Raw genomic sequence first — 20,465 nt, 5'->3', positions numbered from 1 at the left:
ATTATAATTTAACATACATCAACGGAAAAATGCTACCCCTACCTTCAACCCCTGTCGATGACAGGTACAATCCCCAATTTTTCAGATAGGAAGTATAGGCTTTTGATATATCGTTTGGAAGTTCTCTTCATTCTCTATTAAAAAATGTTACCGCTTTCAATTTTATTGCAACAATTAGAATAAAATAAATTGAAATTCGATAAAATACACTCAAAACTCATTGCAATATACTCGAAACTCATTTCATGTTGAAGTATTGATAATAAGAAAGTAAGCAGAACCAAAGAAATGTTCTTTTTAGATGGTATCCTTTGAAATACTGTAAATAATTTCCGTGGCAACGTTAGTTTAAAACTCCTTGTCAACTTATTTTGTATGTTAAAACATTAGTTGTCAGTATTTTAATTTGAGTTTGAAGTTCATCAACTTCAAGTCTGACAAATGGTTAGATTAACGAAAATGCATAAAATAACAGTTTTACAAATGATTGGTTACGGAGATAAAACCCAAACACAACAGGAACTAGCTCGTCTATTTCATGAGAAATTTACTAATTTACCGTCCATATCTCAAGGAACATTAAGCAAGATAGAGAAGCAGTTTCGCGAGCCTGGTTATGTGGGGCAGATGAAAAAAGCAGCTGCCAATGCAATGAGTGATGAACTCAAATTATATGTGATGCCTGAGTTTGAGGAAAACCCACATACATCGAGTAGACAGGCATCTACTACATTCAATGTTAGCCATACATTGATAGTAAACATATTAAAAGAGAATAAAATGCATCCCTATAAAATGATACCTACTCAAGAGTTCATGATAGACGATTTTGATAGAAAAACTTATTTTTTTGAGCAAATGAAGAACTTGTTGGATAACAATATCATCCAATTAGAAGACGTTATGTTTTCTGATAAGTGTACTTTGTCTTTTAATGATCATGCTAATCGTCAAAATTGCTGCTATTGGTCAATGGAAAATCCTCACTGGATGAGGAAAAACACGCGCAATACCCTCAAAAGATTAATGTTTGAGCAGGGATTGTAGGAAACCATATCATTGGTCCCTTTTTCATTGAGGGCAACTTGAATGGCGATAATTATTTGGCACTACTTCAAAATAATGTCATTCCAAGTTTAGCAAAGTTATATCCTGATCCAGGAAACCCTCAAGTTCCACTGAATACGATATGCTTTCAGTAGAATGGAGCACCACCAACAAGTTAATGTCCGTTAATGTTAATACCTCGATACAACATTTCCCAATCGGTGGATAGGAAGACGAGGATCGATTGAATGGCCAGCGCGAGCACCTGATCTTTCATTATTAGATTTCTTTCTATGGGGATATGTAAAAAGCAATGTGTACAGAACTGAACCTTTAGATTTGAAACGAATAACGCTTGCCATTCGGTCGTTCACGCCTGATATATTAAATAATGTTAGACGATAGTTTCGTTTGAGATTAGGACGCTAAGACGTTCGCGGTGAACATTTTGAATATCTACTTCGTTACTTCGTATCCTACATTTCATTAAGTTTTGCATTAAATTTTAGTTTTTGAGTGTATTTCATCGAATTTCGGTAACCAAATGATTTTAATTTATTTTATCTTGATTGTTGCAATGAACTCGAAAGCGATAACATTTTTGAATAGAGAATGAAGATACCTTTCAAACAATATATCACAAACCTATACTTCTCATTTAAAAAGTTGGGGAGTTGTACCTGTCATTCGAAGGGGGTTGAAGGTAGGGGTGGCATTTTTACCTTGAAGAATGTCAAATTATAATTTACATTTGACGTGTTGCGGGATTTTTTTTAATATCAACAGTAACCGAAATAACGAATTTATTCCATTTGGCTTTTAAACACTGTATATGTCATTGATTATGTAACACGTTCAAAAATATCTGGATTAATTCCTATGGCATTGCAATTGTCAATTATTCGATTCCTCAAGTAATTCATATCTATTACAGGAGTTTAATAAACAAAAGCTTTCAGATAACCCCATAAATAGAAATCAAGAGGATTGATATCAGGACTGAGAGCTGGCCAATTTTGAGGTCCTGCATGTCCATTTCAACGATTAGGTTAGGTGATGTCGAGATGCTGACGAGCAAGAACATTCAAACAAGCTGGAGCCCCGTCGTGCCTAAACCACATGTTGCCTCTTTTAAGAACCGGCACTTCTTCTCGGCACTGATCTCGCAAAAAGTTCGTGTGGGATTCACCTTTGGCTATTGATCTTACTGGTAAGATCATTTCTACCCAAACATTCAGCGGAAATTGTTGCTAAAAATGACTTTCTGTAATAACGTGGGGATTTTGGTTGACCTGAAAAATGGTCTCTGTGAAAGTTCACAATAGTATCTCATGAGAAATTTGTTTCGTCCGTAAATAAAATATTTGGTAAACAATTATTATTGTGTGCCATCGTATGAATCAACCACCTGCAAAACATCAATCTTGGGTGAACATTTTGAGGCAGTAGAACTTGGACCTACTGTATGTGATACGGGTATAGGAGGTCTCTTTTCAGAACTGTCCATACGGTTTTTAGACTGACTTCCAGCTGCAGTGCAATCTTTCTGGTAGATACTATTTGAAGGATTTTCTTCTATCACATCAAGTATAGCTTCTTCTAGTTCAGGCGTTGTTACAGTTTCTGGTATCCCACCACCTGTATTTTTATCAAAACTCCCAATTCCACATGATCTTGGATGTAGCGTTCTAAATGTTTTAGCGCATGGAATTACTCAGTTCAGATATTTGTCCTGGTGAATTATCCGTCCTTCTTCCGCATTTCCACTTGCTAATCCATAAATAAAGTACATGTCAGCCATTTCAGCGTTGGTAAAATTATTCATAATGGAATCACTGCAAATTATTAACTCTGACTTTCACTGATATGACAACACTATCACTGTCAGCTGGTCTCCAAAGCTAGTGTTCATGATATGCAAAGCGGCTTCAATTTTTTTTTCGAAAACGAAGCCAGATATGAAGAAAACACAAGCAATAAAATAGTTGTATTTTCAGTTGATTATTGTGAAAAAAGTAAAAAACTACAACAACAAGTGAGTGGCGTACTTTTTTCCCCAATATTGTTAACTGTAGTTCCCACTGAGACTCCACTGGACCTAATAATTTCAGTCTAGTTAGGGCTAAATAAGTGCATATTACTTATAATGCCCGTTTGGAACCTTTGGTGTAGTGATGAATATTACTGGAGTTTTTTCCCAACACCAAATCGTTATTTTTAACACCTCGACACGTGTTTCGATCACCAAGTGATCATCTTCAAGAGGAAGAATATTACATATTACTTCAAATGATTGTAGCAAATTTCAACCAAATCGGTGTATGAATATTCATGATATTTTATACAAACCGTTTAATCAAAACTTTACGCCCCGTGTCTCAGAAACGAAGCAACTCCGGCCATATTTTCGAAAGAGCTTTTTTTTAAAACGACTCAATGAATCACTCTCTGAAGTTTTGTACCGTAATTAGGAAACACCCTGTATATTCGCTTCAAGAGCAGAAATACCTGCAAAAAATCATAAAAAGGAGTAATTTAGATACCCATGTATTTGCTTTTTTCAGTTTGTTGTCATGTGACAGGGGACAAATAAGTTCAGTTGAAGAAATCTTGGATTGAAACCTCTGGCGTTGAACAAATCTAATATTCACCAGAACTCCAATACTTTTCTCGTCGCGGCATGTTTCACCAACCAAGTTGGCATCATCGGAAGATGATCTGAATCGTTTGAAACGATTTCAACGGTGAAATACGCTTGAGGGTACGAACACCTTTGATAAAGCTATTGTATAGTTAAACATTTGTTGCAATTTTGTGAACTGTCTGGTGGAAATGTCACAATTAAGTGGTACTTGAATAAGTTATGGATTTTCTACAAGTATCGGCTATCAAGAACAGTTTAGCAGTTATTTACATAGCTGGAAAAATTGACCGTTGCCTCTTGCTATAACTTTATATTTGTAGTTAAAAGTTGATACTGTAAAAAAATTCTGTAGTTGAAGTAATAAAGACGTTTATTATTATTATTATTATTATTATTATTATTATTATCAATTTCATCACATGCAGTTACTACAGTTTCGTCCTACAAAGACGATTACAATGCTGTATTCGTTATTGTATTGTATTGTTATCGTTTAAAAATGTCCTTGTAGGATAAAACTACAGTAACGTTAATTACAAGTAGTATGAAAACATAAGAAGTTTCAATTATCAGTTTTCATGATGGTCTTTTAACACGTAGTAACGGCTACATCTATCAATTTGATAAATGAAATACGGTTTTATCAGTTTGGTGATTTTATTTTGGCATTATGTCGATTCATTGATATATTATATGTTACGAATATTTCCAAAAAATAACAGAATAATGAATTTTTCATATGTTTACCTTGAAAGGGGCATAGGGTTGATGTTTATTAAAGCTTTCGAAGTGTCACGCTATAGATAATTGACTAATATATTAGTATGAGAGAAATATATTTGTTAGTTGGCATGACAAAGATAAGAAAAATACATATTCCATACAGAATATTGAGAATGTCATTTGACATTCAAGCTGTCTGAAAATTCAATAGAGAGAGAGAGGGAGAAACAAGTTTCTGTTGGTAGTGTTATGTAGAACTGAAAATTCTAAAGTGGAAGCAGAGTTGCTGAACTTTTATTATTATTGAGTTATTTTGATTTTTTTTATGTATTTATTATGGTTACAAAAAATACCAAACATAATGAAATGTGTCAAGAAGATGAGAAAAAAAAACATTTTTTTGGGAAATATTCTTTATTGCGTTTATTTGCGTGTATTTATTGTGCTCGCAAAGTACACCAAATATCTAAAGTTACTACGGTTGCATTGATTCATTTCTCACCGTTGAGTAGGTAAGGGGTAAATTATTCCATTTTCATGTAGAATAGACCCCATAGGTTCTACCACAAATTTTAAGTCAATACAGTTTTGTTAACTTGCAAAAAACTTTGCTGAAATAGAGATAATCCATTTTCGGAATTATAATTGTCTAAGCTCAATTGCCGAATAATTCCTTCATTTATTCACCTTCTTGAATATATTTGTTAGACCACCATTCGAAATATAACCAGACAAGAAAAAACATTCACTATATTGAATTGAGAGTGATGTCATGCCATTTTTCATATTTTTTTCAGCAGAGCCTGAACTAATAATTGCATTGTCATCCAAACTGGACGTGTTTGAAAAAATTCAACTCAATCGGTTGGAGATTTTTTGTATAGGCATAGACCTTTATGGGCCACACTTTTTGCAATACTTAGCCCGAGTGACAGGCCTAAACGCAGACTACTCCGAACCTTGCGAATAGGAAAAATTCTCGATATTTTGCTTCTTGTTATGATACCGAAATAAGTTATTTGAAAAATTTGCTTATAAATCCAATTCGACCCTACATACCGAATTTCAACACACAATTTTGATTTTTTTTCAAATTTTTATATTCATTTTTATATTCGAATTTTGGGTATTGCGCGGGATCTCAGTAGGCTGGGTTTGATGCTGTCACATATAAATATGCGATCTGATGCTAAAAAGTTCGGGTTGAACCGCGTCTGGTATTTTCAGTTGTTCGAGGTTTAGGTTTCGACTTTGAAGCCATTTTCAAGAGATCCCGACTACATTGAGTTCTGCCTACTCCTCAAGTAGTGACACGCTTGAAAAGTTTGGTGACTTGACTCTGGAGTCTCAATCTGCCTACTCCCAAGCGTCGACTGAGAACGCATACATACAAACATACATACAACCAAATATTAAAAGTTGATTGAAAGTTTGTAATAATCACGATTTTTCATTTTTAACAATCAAAGGTTATTTTCTAAGGTATACATTTCAGTTCAACTATAACATCCAACATATAAATATGTTATTTTACTTACCATAAAAGTAATTGAAGTGAAAAAATTTAAAACTTTTTGTTCAGTATCTGTATCAGTATCAATTCCGTAGATGAAATAGTATAGCAGATACAGGACTGTAATAGATAGATCCAAAAATATTATATCGCTGAATATAATATTAACTTGGGTAACGATGGTATCAATCAGTTTGTAATAAACAGCAATTTCATTAACTTTTGTGACATTTACCTCCTCTTCTACACAAGAATTTTGCAGGATTTGATCCATGATATTGATTCTGTTTTTCAACCAATTAGTCAAGATCACATAATAAGAGCTGAATAGAAAAATATAAAACATGGCAACCAACACATCTGAAATTGGTAGAATATCACTTATTTTTCCAGATTTGATAAGGAAATGGAAATCCATGATGAAGATGAATACTGAAAACGAGTACATGAAACCGATCTTGAGATACGGCACGTTCTGTTCAATAGATATATCTACGCTGTTTCTGGTTATCGCTTTTTCCAATGAGTCAATTGTTTTAAACAGTGTTGTCCAAGATTGGTTTCTTCTGAATGTTAATTTGATGATGCTGTAGATTACGAACATAAATTCCGAAACTGTTATAGTATATGACAATCCTGATACAACTCTACGCCGGGTAGCATTGCCAACTATCCTTTTTTCAATTAAAAAACTAGCCTGCAGGATAAAAAGTGCGAGCAGTATACAACTTATAACTCGAGACAGAATTGGCTGCACATTTCGATCTTTGGGTTCAAAAGGTGTGGTTCCAAAATACTTTCCAATCTTGAATACAAATTCAAGGCATTTGAAATCTTTTGCTGAAGATTGGTGAAGAAAAAATATTTTTGCTGGAACTGTCGTTTTTATGGTTGCCTGGTGGTTGTTTTTCTTATCTTCACGACGAGACATAGTTGAAGTTGAGATAAAAAAGTCAGAAATACATCGAAAACTAATATTTCTCTTCTGATCAAACGACCTATCGATGATCATTAAGGAGTTCAACGTAATTAACGTCACGCCATAGATAAATAGTTGAATAATATATGGATGGAATGATTACTTTGGGGAAAATCAATTGATATATGGAAAAAATATCATATTCTCGTTAGGAACCTGATCTGCCATATTTCCTCGAATGACAATGTTCATAGAAAGTGGAAATCTTTATTCCGAATGCAGGCTCACTTTTTTGAATAAAATTTACGAAAAAAATATTGAACTAATGAAAAATTAGTAAAAAAACATCTGAGGCCAACAGGAAATTACACATTCAGTTGCATGTCGAGCTTCCGTTTTGAGGTGAAAAAAGCGAATTTATCAGAAAATGTTTCGTATAGAAGTTTCAGACATCAATGCATTGGGGGTGTAAAATTATTTATCAGTATGAAGGGTGCCAAGTAGGAGCTTGTAGAATAAAAGTTTTTTCAGTGAAATACTGTATATTGGTTTCCATAAGTTATGCTAAAAATGTCAATGAGCCAAATATGTTTTGTTATGAGGATATTTTCAAACATTGTTTTAGATGATGATTTGAATAGAATATTTCTCTGATACTGATTGTATCCGAGTTATACACAAACTTCGGGGAAGGAATATTGAGAGCAGATAGTTGTTGGTTCACAGATGAATCAAAAACACCTTCCGGATCTGGTGCAGGTGTTTTCAGTCGCAGACCCAGGACAGAGATATCAACCTGCCTAGGAACCTATGCGACTGCATTTTAAGAGAAAATTTACGCTATTGAACTGTGTGCGGAGTCAATAAGAATATTCTCTGACCCTCAAGTGGCATTGGGAGCTCTTGCTGCCCAGCAATGTCTAAATTGGTAGCAAATTGCCAAAAACGACTGTCTTCGATAGGAAGACTTAACAGATTGTCTCTGGTCTGGATTCCTGGCCATACTGGCCTGGAAGGCAATGAGGTTGCTGACTCCCTTGCAAAAGAGGGTGCTGCAAGCAGCTTCATCGGACCAGAACATGTCATTGGCATCACTTTAGGCTTTGCCAAATAAACATTGAACACCTAGATGACAAGAAGATTCATAGACTTCTAGTACAATCTTCCAGGATTGGCTCACTCCAAGGCGTTTATTTACTCTTCGAAGCTTGATACCACACAGTTGTTGGACAACAGTAGGGATGAACTACGATGTCTAACAGACCTTCTTGAAAGTCACTGTCATTTGAATTATTATATGCAGAGACTCGGATTGTCGGAAGACAGTGTGTTTCGCCTCTATTTAGGAAATGATGACAGCAGAGCACATACTTTGTGCCTGCCCCGCTGGGGACCGAATCAGGATTTTAGAGTTCGGCAGAGCCGTACTCTTACCATCTGACCTGAAAGACCATACAAACTAATCGGCTTCCTTAAGAAGCTGGGTTCATTTGATCGAGTGTGAGTGGGTGTGAGCCACAATAAACCCTTACGGGGTGCGGTGGAGGATCGAATAGACCCTCTCACTTTGGACCTAACCTTAGCCATACACAAACTTTCAATATTTTCATGGTACTATCAATGCCGTACCAACCTAGTACGCGATGTGAGTTCTTATATTATTTCCATCAGAGGGTATTCAATTTTTTCAAGTTTCATTGTTCAATGACAGTCTCTACATTATGCCATTATTTTTCGGGTAGTAGTCTGTAAGTTTCATACCCTACGACTGTGGTAGTCATTATCTAAGGTCACGAGGTAACGGAAGAGGTGATTCAGTTATCCTCACAGCAAATACCTACTACATTATCTCCCACGATTGCCATCGTCATTTAATTCAGAATGGAGCCTAACTCCCCTATCTTTTAAATGCGTTGCTCGTCAGGTAGACAAACGAAACACAACTCGTCTTAGTGTAGGGGCCTTCTATATCGGGAGCGGTCGTCTACAGTATAGTCTGTAGCTACTGAGAACTCGCCAATTCCTCGACAGAATGGATAGCTGCAAATCTCTGCAAATGGCTTCATTCCGCACGAACCATGGAGCATTCACTATCATCCGTATTAACTTGTTTTGTAATATCTCAGACGTGGAAATATTCATCGGAAGAGTGGGTCCCCAGAAGCATACATGATGACAGGCTTTAACATAGTGGTGGGAATTAAAACGTTGTATTTGACGTCGAGTTTGGACTAACGTGTAATCAGAGGGTACAGATTTGTAATCCGTCCCTATATTCTGATTCTTATATTTTTGATGTATGATCCAGGTGAGCCTATGGTCTACCAAAAAACCGAGGTACTTCACCCGGGGTCGCCAATCGATTTTTCCAGAAATTACTACAATAATAGTTTGGGCCTCTTATTTTAATTCATTGGTAGTGGGCGTGGCAATAGTGATTCGTGCTCAATCAAGTCAGGTAAATGATTTCCTTTTCTTTTAGATTGGAATTGTTTCTGCGTTTCTATCGCATAGTAGCTCTGAGTTCTAACGAGCACTTGGATCTCTTCAAATTTACAATCTGTTGATGTGTCTCTAGTAACAATTTCTTTTATGTGTAGAGAGCCAGCTACTTTTCGTGGTTCCAATGTAGACTGATCCACAGCTACAAGTGATCCAGTATACCCCGTATTACTGAAGGTCTTGAAGGTCCTTAGGTAACCTTAGACTCCTTCTGAATACTGACTTCACGTTGGCTTAGCGTTAGGACAGGAACGTTTTTCCATTTTCCGGGCCTATACCTTCGTAGTTCCGGTTACTTTTCGTGGATCCAATGTAGACTAATCCACAGCTACAACAAGACAAGTGATCTGGTATATCTCGTATTACTGAAGGTGTTTGGTGGTCCTTAGCTGTCCTTAGACCTTCTCTGAATACTGAATTAACGTTGAGTCGGAGTAAGAAGAGGAAAGTGTTTCCATTGACAGCCCTATTTGGAGTTATCCCTGCATCCTCTTTCCTGAGTCGTAATGCCCGCTCGGAATTGGTTCCACTATACTCATTTCTTCTCAAGGTATTTTTAGATGATTGAGATCTTTGCGGATATTCTCAGGTTCAGAGATGCTTTAGATTTTTCAGCTGAAGTTTTAATTGAACCTCTTTTTGTGTCGTAGCCGGTAGTTGAAGATTTTTTCAGATACCTATCTATGTGACCCGAAGCCCCTTCTTGATGTCTTTTCACAAGTATATCCAAGAAGGTGGTGACATCTTCACCTACAAAGACGAAACTATGGGATCAACAGAAGACTCAATTCTCGAATATCAAAGGCAACTCCCCAAGACACATCAAGTTTCGATATCCAACTCTTACTGTCAATCCACGTCCACTGTCAATCAAATAGATGGCAAACACGTCATCTAGATGATTGACAGTGTACTCATTCTTCAAATATCAGAAATAACGTTACTGTTCAAGGCGTTCAGTTGCGAAGCCCAAGTTCGATATTGATCGTCGAACGAGAATCGTGCCCTGTCTTTTACTGCAACTTTTGCTGCAAGGCAACTAGATAAAGTTGTGATCCACCACCAGACAGCGCTGTTTCGAACCTCCTCATCAGTGGTACTAGGCTAAATTACCCAACTATCTAGAGAAGAAGAAGCCTGAAATTGAAGTTGATGAGATAGTACATAGACTGAAAAGTCTGTGGGTTATTGTGGTAAGACTGACACTACCATTGTTATTTTCTAAACATCACTATTGTTATGGGTCAAAAACAATTTCGTGTTTAAATTTCACCCTGCTTCTTGGTGTTTAAGCGAAGCAATGGCTTGAAGAGTGTTATAAGGACTCTGCTCCATCAGAAACAACAATTAAACGTTGGTTTGCTGACTTCAAACATAAAAAATCCATAAAATCGTTTTGAATGATTAAAAAGTGAAGTTTCGTGAGTTAGGTGACATTATTGAGATATCAAGAGAACGTGTTGGCTTTATATTGCATGGGCATTTGACCGTGACAAAGCTCTGTTCGAAGTAGGTGCCGCGCGAGCTCGTTGTTGACCAAGAACAAGAACGTTTAGATGTTTCTGAGCAGTGTTTGGCCATGTTTCAACAAAACACACCGGAATTTTTGCGTCGATATGTGACAATGGATGGAACATGGATCTATCACTCCACTCTGGAATCAAAACGATCGTCATCTGAGTGGAGAGTAACTAATAAACCTCGTACAAAGCGCACGAAAGCACAGCAGTCGGCTGTAAAGGTTTTGGCCTCGGTTTTTTGGGATGTGCGTAGTGTAACATCCATTGACTTTTTCGAGAAGGGAAATACCATCAACAGTGTATATTATATAGCGTTATTGGAGCGTTTGAAGGCCGCCATTGCAAAGAAAAAACCGCTTATGGCAAAGAAAACAAATTGTTTCATCAAAACTATGCACCATGTTACAAGTCAATCAAAACAATGGCAAAACTACATGGGTTGAACTTCGAATTACTCCCACATCCACCGTATCTACCAGATTTGGCTCCCAGCGACTACTGGCTGCGCGCAGATCTCAAAAACATGCTTATCGGTAAGAAATTTTGCTCGTATGGAGAGGCTATTGCTGAAACTGAGGCCTATTTTGCAACAAAAGATAAATAGCTCTACAAAAGTGATATTGAAATGTTAGACCGGTGCTGGAATGATTGTGTGGCTCCTGATGAAAACGTTAATGAATGAAGCCAATTTTGAACAAAAAAACGCGTTTTCTTTTTCAGGCCCGGGACTTTTAGCCAAGGTTACATCCTACGGAGACATCTATGGCAAAGTCGTTTGGATTGGTAAAAAATAAACATAACAAAATATTTTATGATATCTCAAAACAGGTTTAATTTGAATACATTCACACATCATTTTCATTTTCCATCATCCGAAGTTCCAAATGAGTTTTTACCTAATATCAATTACACAAATCAAAAACAGCTTTTATTTTCAAGATAAAATCTGTGGTGAGTGTTATTTGAATACAAAGTTTTCACAACTCTAAAACTAACAATTCGTGTGCAACTTTGAGAAACTCTAGAACCATGTGTTATTGAAATGTATAACACCGAGGTTAAAAAGTTTGCACTGTTATATTTTTCTCTGTGGGTGGCTCTACTTTCTCATCAGTCAGGACCATATTGAATTGTATGATTATAACCAAATATGTAATGATAGCTGAAAAAATTGAAGATAGACAGGATTGGTTTATATCATAAAATCCTCCTGCTGAAAACCGTGGTTTCCATTGTTCGGCATATTGCACTAGAAGTTCAAGATGTTGCCGGACTAAAGTATTTTCTACACTTTCATGGAGATTGTAGCATGTCTTGATGATCCTTTTACCACTTTGTTCCACTGATTCACATGCCATGACTAAAACTACCAGCGAAACCTGAAAAAAGTTTTGATATTGTAAAGAAGACTCACAGGAAGTTAATTAGTTGATTATGAATATTCAGATCATTCAATGTAAATATCGATGAATTTGAATTTGAGATATATTTAATGTTTCAGGGTATCAAGATATCTACACTTAAAATCGCTCTACATTGTTTTTTATCGTTTGTAGTATTGCATGTCCAGAATACCTGCATCCACATCAAAACTTATACATGGAAAAGTTAACGTGAGTGGTCCGCTCTAATCATTCAGTTCGACGATATGGAAACGTTGGGTTAATTTCAACTGAATATCGTCTGAGTCGCGCTGATAATCGCGTGTTGAAAAGTAAGCTTTCGTTAATACACAGCTCAAGCAGTGTTTACTCCTGAAGGTTGTCGATCGTAAATGGATGACAATTTTTTAAACACATTCAAATATCATTCAAATTCAATTATCATTCACGCTCAATTATTGTTTTTGTATGATTTCGGCTCGCTGGTCCCTTCCGATCATCACAGCCTTCCCACGCCTCTTGATATCAATCTTGGGCTAATTAGCACCATTTGTTTGACCTGCCTATCGGTGAAGATATTGATTTTTTTTAATAATTTTGTTTCCAAGGTTTCTATATAGTGTGATCGTCCATATATTCCAAAGTTTTATTTTGCCGAAACCGTTGTAGCAACAATTAATTTTTTGGTCTGAATCAGCCCACTCATGCATTTTTCGTTTTTACAAAAAGTAACGTGATGCATTTTCCGGTTTTGTAAAAAGTAACGTGATGAAGTGTCTCCAATGCTGTTATTGCTGTGTAATTATATTGTTCGCATTATTCGACCAAATCATACATTCATACGCTACCACGTTTCAATCACCATGTCTCATTTCAGATTCATTATGTATCTTCGTTGGAATGCATGTTACTGTGAGTGCATCTGGCCAGTATCACTGTTATCTTTGCCCTACTTTTATATCAACTAAGTTCTAGGTCAATCTATGATAGTTGCATTATTCACTTCGACATTTTTGAGGTAACAACATCATTGTCTGAGTCTGCACCGTATTCACAGTATGTACTGCCTCAGCTGATTCATTCACGCCTCTTATTACTTTTAACCACAGCTTGTCAAATCTAGGAAGCGACTTGTAACATATCACCACCTGCGTACAGGTGACAGAGAACGCATTAACGCATTAAAATAGAAGAGGATGAAATCTACCGTGCGACTTGGTGCGCCTATTTGGGTTTTAGAGTGACCGGAGAGTACAGTTCTTGCCGCAAGTAGTAATAAGGGTTGATGATTTTTCAATTGATGGTCAATTTGTCGCATACTATACTTCACCTAAGTGGACACTGCAAGATTGTTGTTGAGACTGAGCTCCGATCGTCTTTGAAGGTTCTCTATCACGCGCATCTTAGGGGAGGTCCTAAGCCGAGACTTTGAAGTGCCTTCTAGATTTGCCAAGTTGAACAAGAAATATCAGTTGGCATCACAACATTCTCAGTATCACACTATCAAAAGGTAGAACTCTCATCTTTTCTCATTTCGAACAAGTCTCCTAAAAACTTCCAGTGGTTGCTCATTGGAGAAAGTTGGTTGGTTGGCTGAAAGATTTCAATCAACAAGATGTTGAAGTTTCAGAATAGACTCATATATTGGTAATCATTGAGATCTTCCTTTACGGAGACGCCATTTATGGGATCGACAGACGACTCAAATCATGAATATCAATTATGGAAGAGACTTTCAAAGTCAAGTTTTGGCATCTATGGTCGAACAAAAATCGCCTTTTCCTGCAGTTTTTACTGCAAGTAAAGAATTTGAGGCCAGAGACCAACAACAAAGCACTTTTAGTTCAATATCAGACATAGCTGTTTTGACCTGCTATAGGTCTCATTAGTGGTGCTAGGATCTGATTCCAACTAGTTGCCTTGCAGTGAAAGCTGTAGAGAAATTTGAAGACGAATCTCGTTTGACGGTCGATGTTTTCGATCCTGTACACAGCGTTTTTGTAAAACGAGATGTTCACTTTCATTTATACTTAGGTTTATCCTGAGGACCGTTGAGTTCAACAATGAATTTGCTGTTTAGCCTAACACCACTGCTGGGACCTACGGTGAGAGGAAACAGAGCTGTCTGGTACTGATTTAGGGCCTTGGTTTGATCTTATTGGAGAATCTGAGTATTTTTCTTTCAAAGTGAAAGAAGGATCTATAAACTGATCACAGTATTTCACATCAATAAAAAGGCAGAGTGAGATGGAGAATGACACGTGTACCATAATGAAATCAATTATATTATATTGAAGCTGAAAGCTTTGGTACTCACCAGATATGAAATCGAAACGGAAAAATTCATCATTTTCATTTTTGTATTCGTGAAGCTATCGTCGATTGCATAGGAAAAAGAGTACAGGAAATAAAGAACGATCATGCAAATGCTGTAGAATATCATTCTACCAAATAACTCATTGATTTGTGTCACAATTTCCTCAGATACTTTAAAAAGGTGGAGCATTTTCTTCATTTCACTGACGTCTATTTCTTGGTTCTTCGAAATATATACTAAATTTTCATTCTGGTAGTTCAATCTACTTCTCATCCAGTTGGTTAATATGATATAATGAGAAATGAAAAGAACAATGTACGACTCAGTAACAAGCGTAGAAGAAACTTCCAATATATCCGATATTCCTCCCTCTTTAAAGTATGAATTAACTTGTAAACAGTAAGTCAAGATGGCCAAGAAGTATACCAGCCCAAGTTGTATGCATAGTAGATACTGTTTACCAGCTATGAAGTTGTCACAGTTACTAATCATTTTTTCAAAACTGACCATTCCTTCAAATAGTTTCATCCAAAATTCATCTCGTCGAAATGTTGTAGTAGTTATGGAATATATCACAAAAACGAATTCAGCTGTTGTTGTCAAATATGATAGTCCTGTCATGTCAACATTGAGAGTTTCATATTCGACCAATTTTCTCTTTACAATGAAGTAAATTTGAATGATGTAAAATGAAAGTAGGATACACCCTACCATTCGAGATGAAACAGGTTTCCCTGTTTTATTCTCGAGTGTAAGAGGTGTAGTGCCAAAAAACCTCCCCAGTTTGAAAATAAATCTGACGAGTTTGAAATCTTTTTGTTCAGGCCTAGAAAGTACCCGCTTTTTTGGTGAATATATTATAACAATCCTTTTCTGATTCATTTCGCTTTTGATTTTCTCACGATTCATTGTACCAATGTTGAATCGACACTACATCAATAGAGTACATACTAATGATTTTTTCATTAATTATTTTCAAATGGTATACGCTGATGATGATGACTATGCCATTAAAAACATGTATATCACTTCATTACTGATATTTATATATTCACACGGCCTAGATAATTTTGGGTGGAAAGACTAGTTATTAATTGATGAAAGAATTGGCCATCGGTTCAAAGAAGAGCATGAGAGAACTTGATGAAACTGAAATTATGCCATTTTAGAACATCAATTTGAAAAGTGTCGATTTATAAGGTTTCAAAAAAGTTGATTTATAATTTTTGGGAATGGGTTGAACTATGGCTAATTTCAATTGACAGAGAATACAATCTAGCCAGAAAAAAGAACTTTCAACAAGTTGTAATATACCACCAGTGTCAGTTCTGAAGCACACAATTCATTTTTTGGTTTTCACTCATCATTTCTGCAGCCAGGAAAGAAATTTGATCATCGAAGAGAGAATTTTGAGCAGCCTCCGTTGTACCGGAAACTATTGTTCTTTCCAATTCTTTGGCCATAACTTATGCAGATTTGTAAGTTGATCTGCGGAAGTCTGTTATACATCTTTCAGTTATTTCATAAACTACACCTTATGAAACAACAACGTTTTCCTACCGACGAAAATACTATGACAAAGCTTATCGTATGTTAGTAATTTTAAAAATAGACATATAACAAAACACATACTAGTCAGAAGATAAATCCAAATTTAAAACAAGACATAGGTAGAATAATAGGGGAGCCCAAGCGGGGATTTCGGGATTTACCAAAGCGCGGCAGATTAATATACAGGGGGATACCTTGTACCCGGTTAAGTACCTCCACCAAATATGAGCTCCATATATGAGGCCGCCTGTGAGGGATAATGGATCAGATTAGTAAAAAAAATTGATCATCAGAAATTCTCGAGCGCGTCCGATTTAGGTGTGGTGAGTTAATTACCTGCTGAAAAATGTATATTCCAGTAATCTAAAAATTTGAAAGTGACGTAAAGAAAGGGGAGGGCAGCAAAGTTGTAAAAAAATAACGTCATTTCGACATTCTCGAGCATAGCTAATTTTTTTTTTATTTTGAAGGAAATAATTCAGGAAGTTTCCTTTTTTTTCATCAATTAGTCAATTGGTTATAAAAAATTAAATTTCTTTGAGCATTTTTTAAAAATTATTTTCTTATAAATACAAATATTCTACTTAATAAACATACACTTATTTATTTGCATACTATTTACTGAGCTTTTCAATTAATTGAGTTAAATGAATTGAAAAAAATAAAAAAAATGTTGCTTTTGTCAGATTAAGCGAATCCCTCCAGGTAATCGTCAGATTATGAGACAGCACGTCTAAAACATGAAGATGAACCATATATATCTCAATCTGGCGCGCTTGAGTATTTCTAAATGGCGAATTTTCATATAATAATGACCGCGAGTTTGCGTCAGATCGAAATCGTCAGATTATTGAATGAGAACTTTTTTTTGTTGCACTCAACACCCCCTTAGAAAATCTGACGCGCTCGATTGGAATTTTTTTTTTCACTTTTAACCCTTACGTACAACCACCCACATCATGCAAACGATCAGATTAACATACCAACATTATTAAAAATACATAGGACATTGATGCTATCAATATCTGACGCACTCGAGTATGTCCATGCAACAATATTGTTTTACATAGTTAAAAATCTATAGCCGCTTCCCCCACCGATGAAAAGGTATACATTATATAACAGTTTTTTCTTTTTATCATTTAAGCTTTGCAACCTAATATGTCTCAATGACGCTCGAGTAAATCCCCATTTTGCATCGTGGGCTCCCCTGCTATAACAAAACATGAATTAATTAGAAAATAATGAATGAAAGTACATCATTTCAAATGCTACATCAGACCGTGGTGATTACACTAACACATAATGACTTTAGTATCGCAATTGAATTCGATTTAAAATGTTTTATTAAAAAAGTCATCAATTCGTTTGGATGGCTTCAAAACTGTTGATATGTTTTCTTATCAGGCATGCAGTTTTCAATATGAATGTTGCTTCTACTGTCAGAATTGTATACTTTATTTTACAAGAATCTCGACTTTTTTTCTTTACACGTGTACCGTATTGCCCGTTTTTGTTGAGCATCTTATCATTTTAATGTTAATCTGGACCCAATTAATCTTCGCTTGGTTTATAAGTGTAATTCAGATTCTGAATGGAAAGTAGTGCTGTGGGCATACACCCACCCTCCCTACTCTACAAATACAGATACCAAATAAATTTGATGACTATCGAGAAATAATGCATACATATCAAATACATGTACTCAAGATACGTATAATGAAAGAATTGAAGCTATTCACAATTCGAGCCGGAAGTTTTGAAATGAAATTCAGGTTTTCAAACCGGAAAAATAATGTTTTTCAAAACTTCGACCACAAATAAAAGCTAAGTAATATTTAATTCTTTCAATTGATTTTTTCAATTTGTAGGCAAAATTTATGAATAAAAGTTATTGACTAATTGGACTATTCATTTTTTTTAGATTGAAACTTGAAATCACATTGTGTAACAAATTCTTTGGGACTAAATGCTGTTTTAACTATTCACTGGTAGCATTTTATTTTTGCTTCATGTCAAACCATGTATACAGTGTGTAACAACGAAAACTTAACAGAGCCGTTTTTGAATATTAAAAGAGGTATTTTCAAAAAAAGCTCGGACTCGTCGATTTCTAATTCAAGGGGGACACCTTTGAGACTAATCAGATTCTTTGCAGTACGCACCCCCTCGGAGAGGTGCGTCCGACGACCCTTATTTAGATAGGGAAAGTAGGTCGAGTGGTACCTTGTTTCAAAGGTCTTTCGAATACCTTTACATCTCTGTTAAAAGAAAATTTTTGTAACGATTAGTTTTCGAGATAATTAGAAGATTTAAAGGTATTTTTATTGAGTTCAACTCTTTTTAAAATAAATCAAATTGTTTTTAAGGTACAATTTACGTTCAGAACTTTCATAAAAAAAATTTTTGCTTTTTATGACAACCTACTAATACGTGTCCTTTTGATTTCGTAAAAAAGTAAGAGATTTTTTCGGTGGATGGGGTTGGTTACCACCCTTACATTTTAGATAAATTGAGTGGCACCTCCTTATGAAGGTTGCCTTTTGACGGGGATATTTTATGCTTCTGATAAAAAAGTGAATCATACTAAAAACTTACCCACACATCGAATATAACCTGCTGATTTCCTTGAATGCTGATGACACAGAAAAGTTTAAAAAACTGTTTTGTTAATTAATCCCAATAATTGTTTTTAAGCACACACAAAAAAGTAACACCTAATAAGGGTAACTCTCATAGGAAATTTGGAGTAAATGTTCAAAATGTGCACCATTTTGCTCCATTTTGCTTCAATCTCCAATAAAGATTTTGTTCGAATTTTGCTCTTACATCTCAGGAGTTATAGATCGGCATTCATCAATAATTCTACGACGTAATTCATCCAAATTGGCTGGCTATGTAGCATAAACTTTAGACTTTAAATATCCACACAAAAAGTAGTCCAGTGGTGTTTTTCTCTTCTGCCAATCCATTGTCCTTCAAAATGATTATTCAAAAAATTTCGAACCTGCTGGGCATAATGGGGTGGTGCACCGTCTTGTTGAAAATGGATAAATTCATCTTGACATCTTGGATCCTGTTCAATTATTTCAACTATACGAGGTTGTATTGCCTCTTCAAGAAGTTGTAAATAAGAGTCACCTGTTAAATTTCCATCAATGAATAATGGACCTATAATATGATTGCCTAATATTCCGGCCCAGACATTCAACTTTTGGGGATGTTGAGTATGTATTTCTGCGTATTTTCTTGGGTTTTCATCCGACCAATAACGGCAATTGTGTCGGTTCACGCAACCATTTGAATAAAATGAGCTTTCCTTCGAAAAACAGATGTTATAAAGCAGCTCGGGATTTTGCATTAATCACTCGCTCATGCCTTCACAAAGTCCCTCATGCCCTCAAAATCATCCTCATTGAGTTCATGAACAAGTTTAATTTTGTAAGGATGAAATTTGTGGTTTTTAAGGATTCTCCATGCGCTCATATGGCTTATTCCGGCCATTGCTGATAAACCTCTGGTACTTAACCTGGGATTGGCGATGACTTGACCAATCACTCCAATCGCATTATCGTCATTCACTACCCTTCTCTGAACATTTCTTTTCTTGTTCAAAACCTGTCTCCCTGAATTTTGTGACCAAATCCTGAACGTGATTTCTGCTTAGGTGTTTACCAGGGTTTTGCTCGTTAAATAAAATTGATGTTCTATCAGCATTTTGGTCGTTGCCAAAAAATAAAGCAATAACTGAAACCCTTCAACAGTAGTGTAAGGCATTTTTAAACAAATAACAATACACGACCCGTTTAAACAAAACAATCGAACGATGTATTAATGAAAACTGGAAGAAGAGCAGTGGGTATTGATTTTAAAAAACAGATTTCATTTAACAAAAAACTGATAAGAAGAACTGCGCGAATTTTTTTTTATTTAGGCATACAAGTTACCGAGTGGTGTGTCTAATGTATTATTAACATGGTAATTTAAACTTCAAATTATCTTAAAAAATAAACGTTACAAAAATTTTCTTTTAACAGAGTTGTGAAGGTATTCGAAAGACCTTTAAAACAAGGTGCCACTCGACCTACTTTCCCTGTCTGAATAAGGGTCGTCGGACGCACCCCTCCGAGGGGGTGCGTACTACAAAGAATCTGATTAGTCTAAAAGGTGTCCCCCTTTAATTAGAAATCGATGTGTCCGAGCTTTCTTTAAAAATCTCACTTTTTATATTCAAAAACGGCTCTGTTAAGTTTTCGTTGTTACACACTGTGTAAAGGTCGGAATTTTTTTCAAGAAATAGCAGAATAATGAATTTTTTATATGTTTATTTCAAAAGGGATATAGGGT

The sequence above is a fragment of the Leptinotarsa decemlineata genome, unplaced genomic scaffold (genome assembly GCF_025532065.1).
Source record: "Leptinotarsa decemlineata unplaced genomic scaffold, Ldec_3_MD MMD2_tig00026282_RagTag_RagTag, whole genome shotgun sequence".
NCBI classification, from domain to species: Eukaryota; Metazoa; Arthropoda; class Insecta; order Coleoptera; family Chrysomelidae; genus Leptinotarsa; species Leptinotarsa decemlineata.
Note: the sequence above shows the minus strand (reverse complement) of the source record.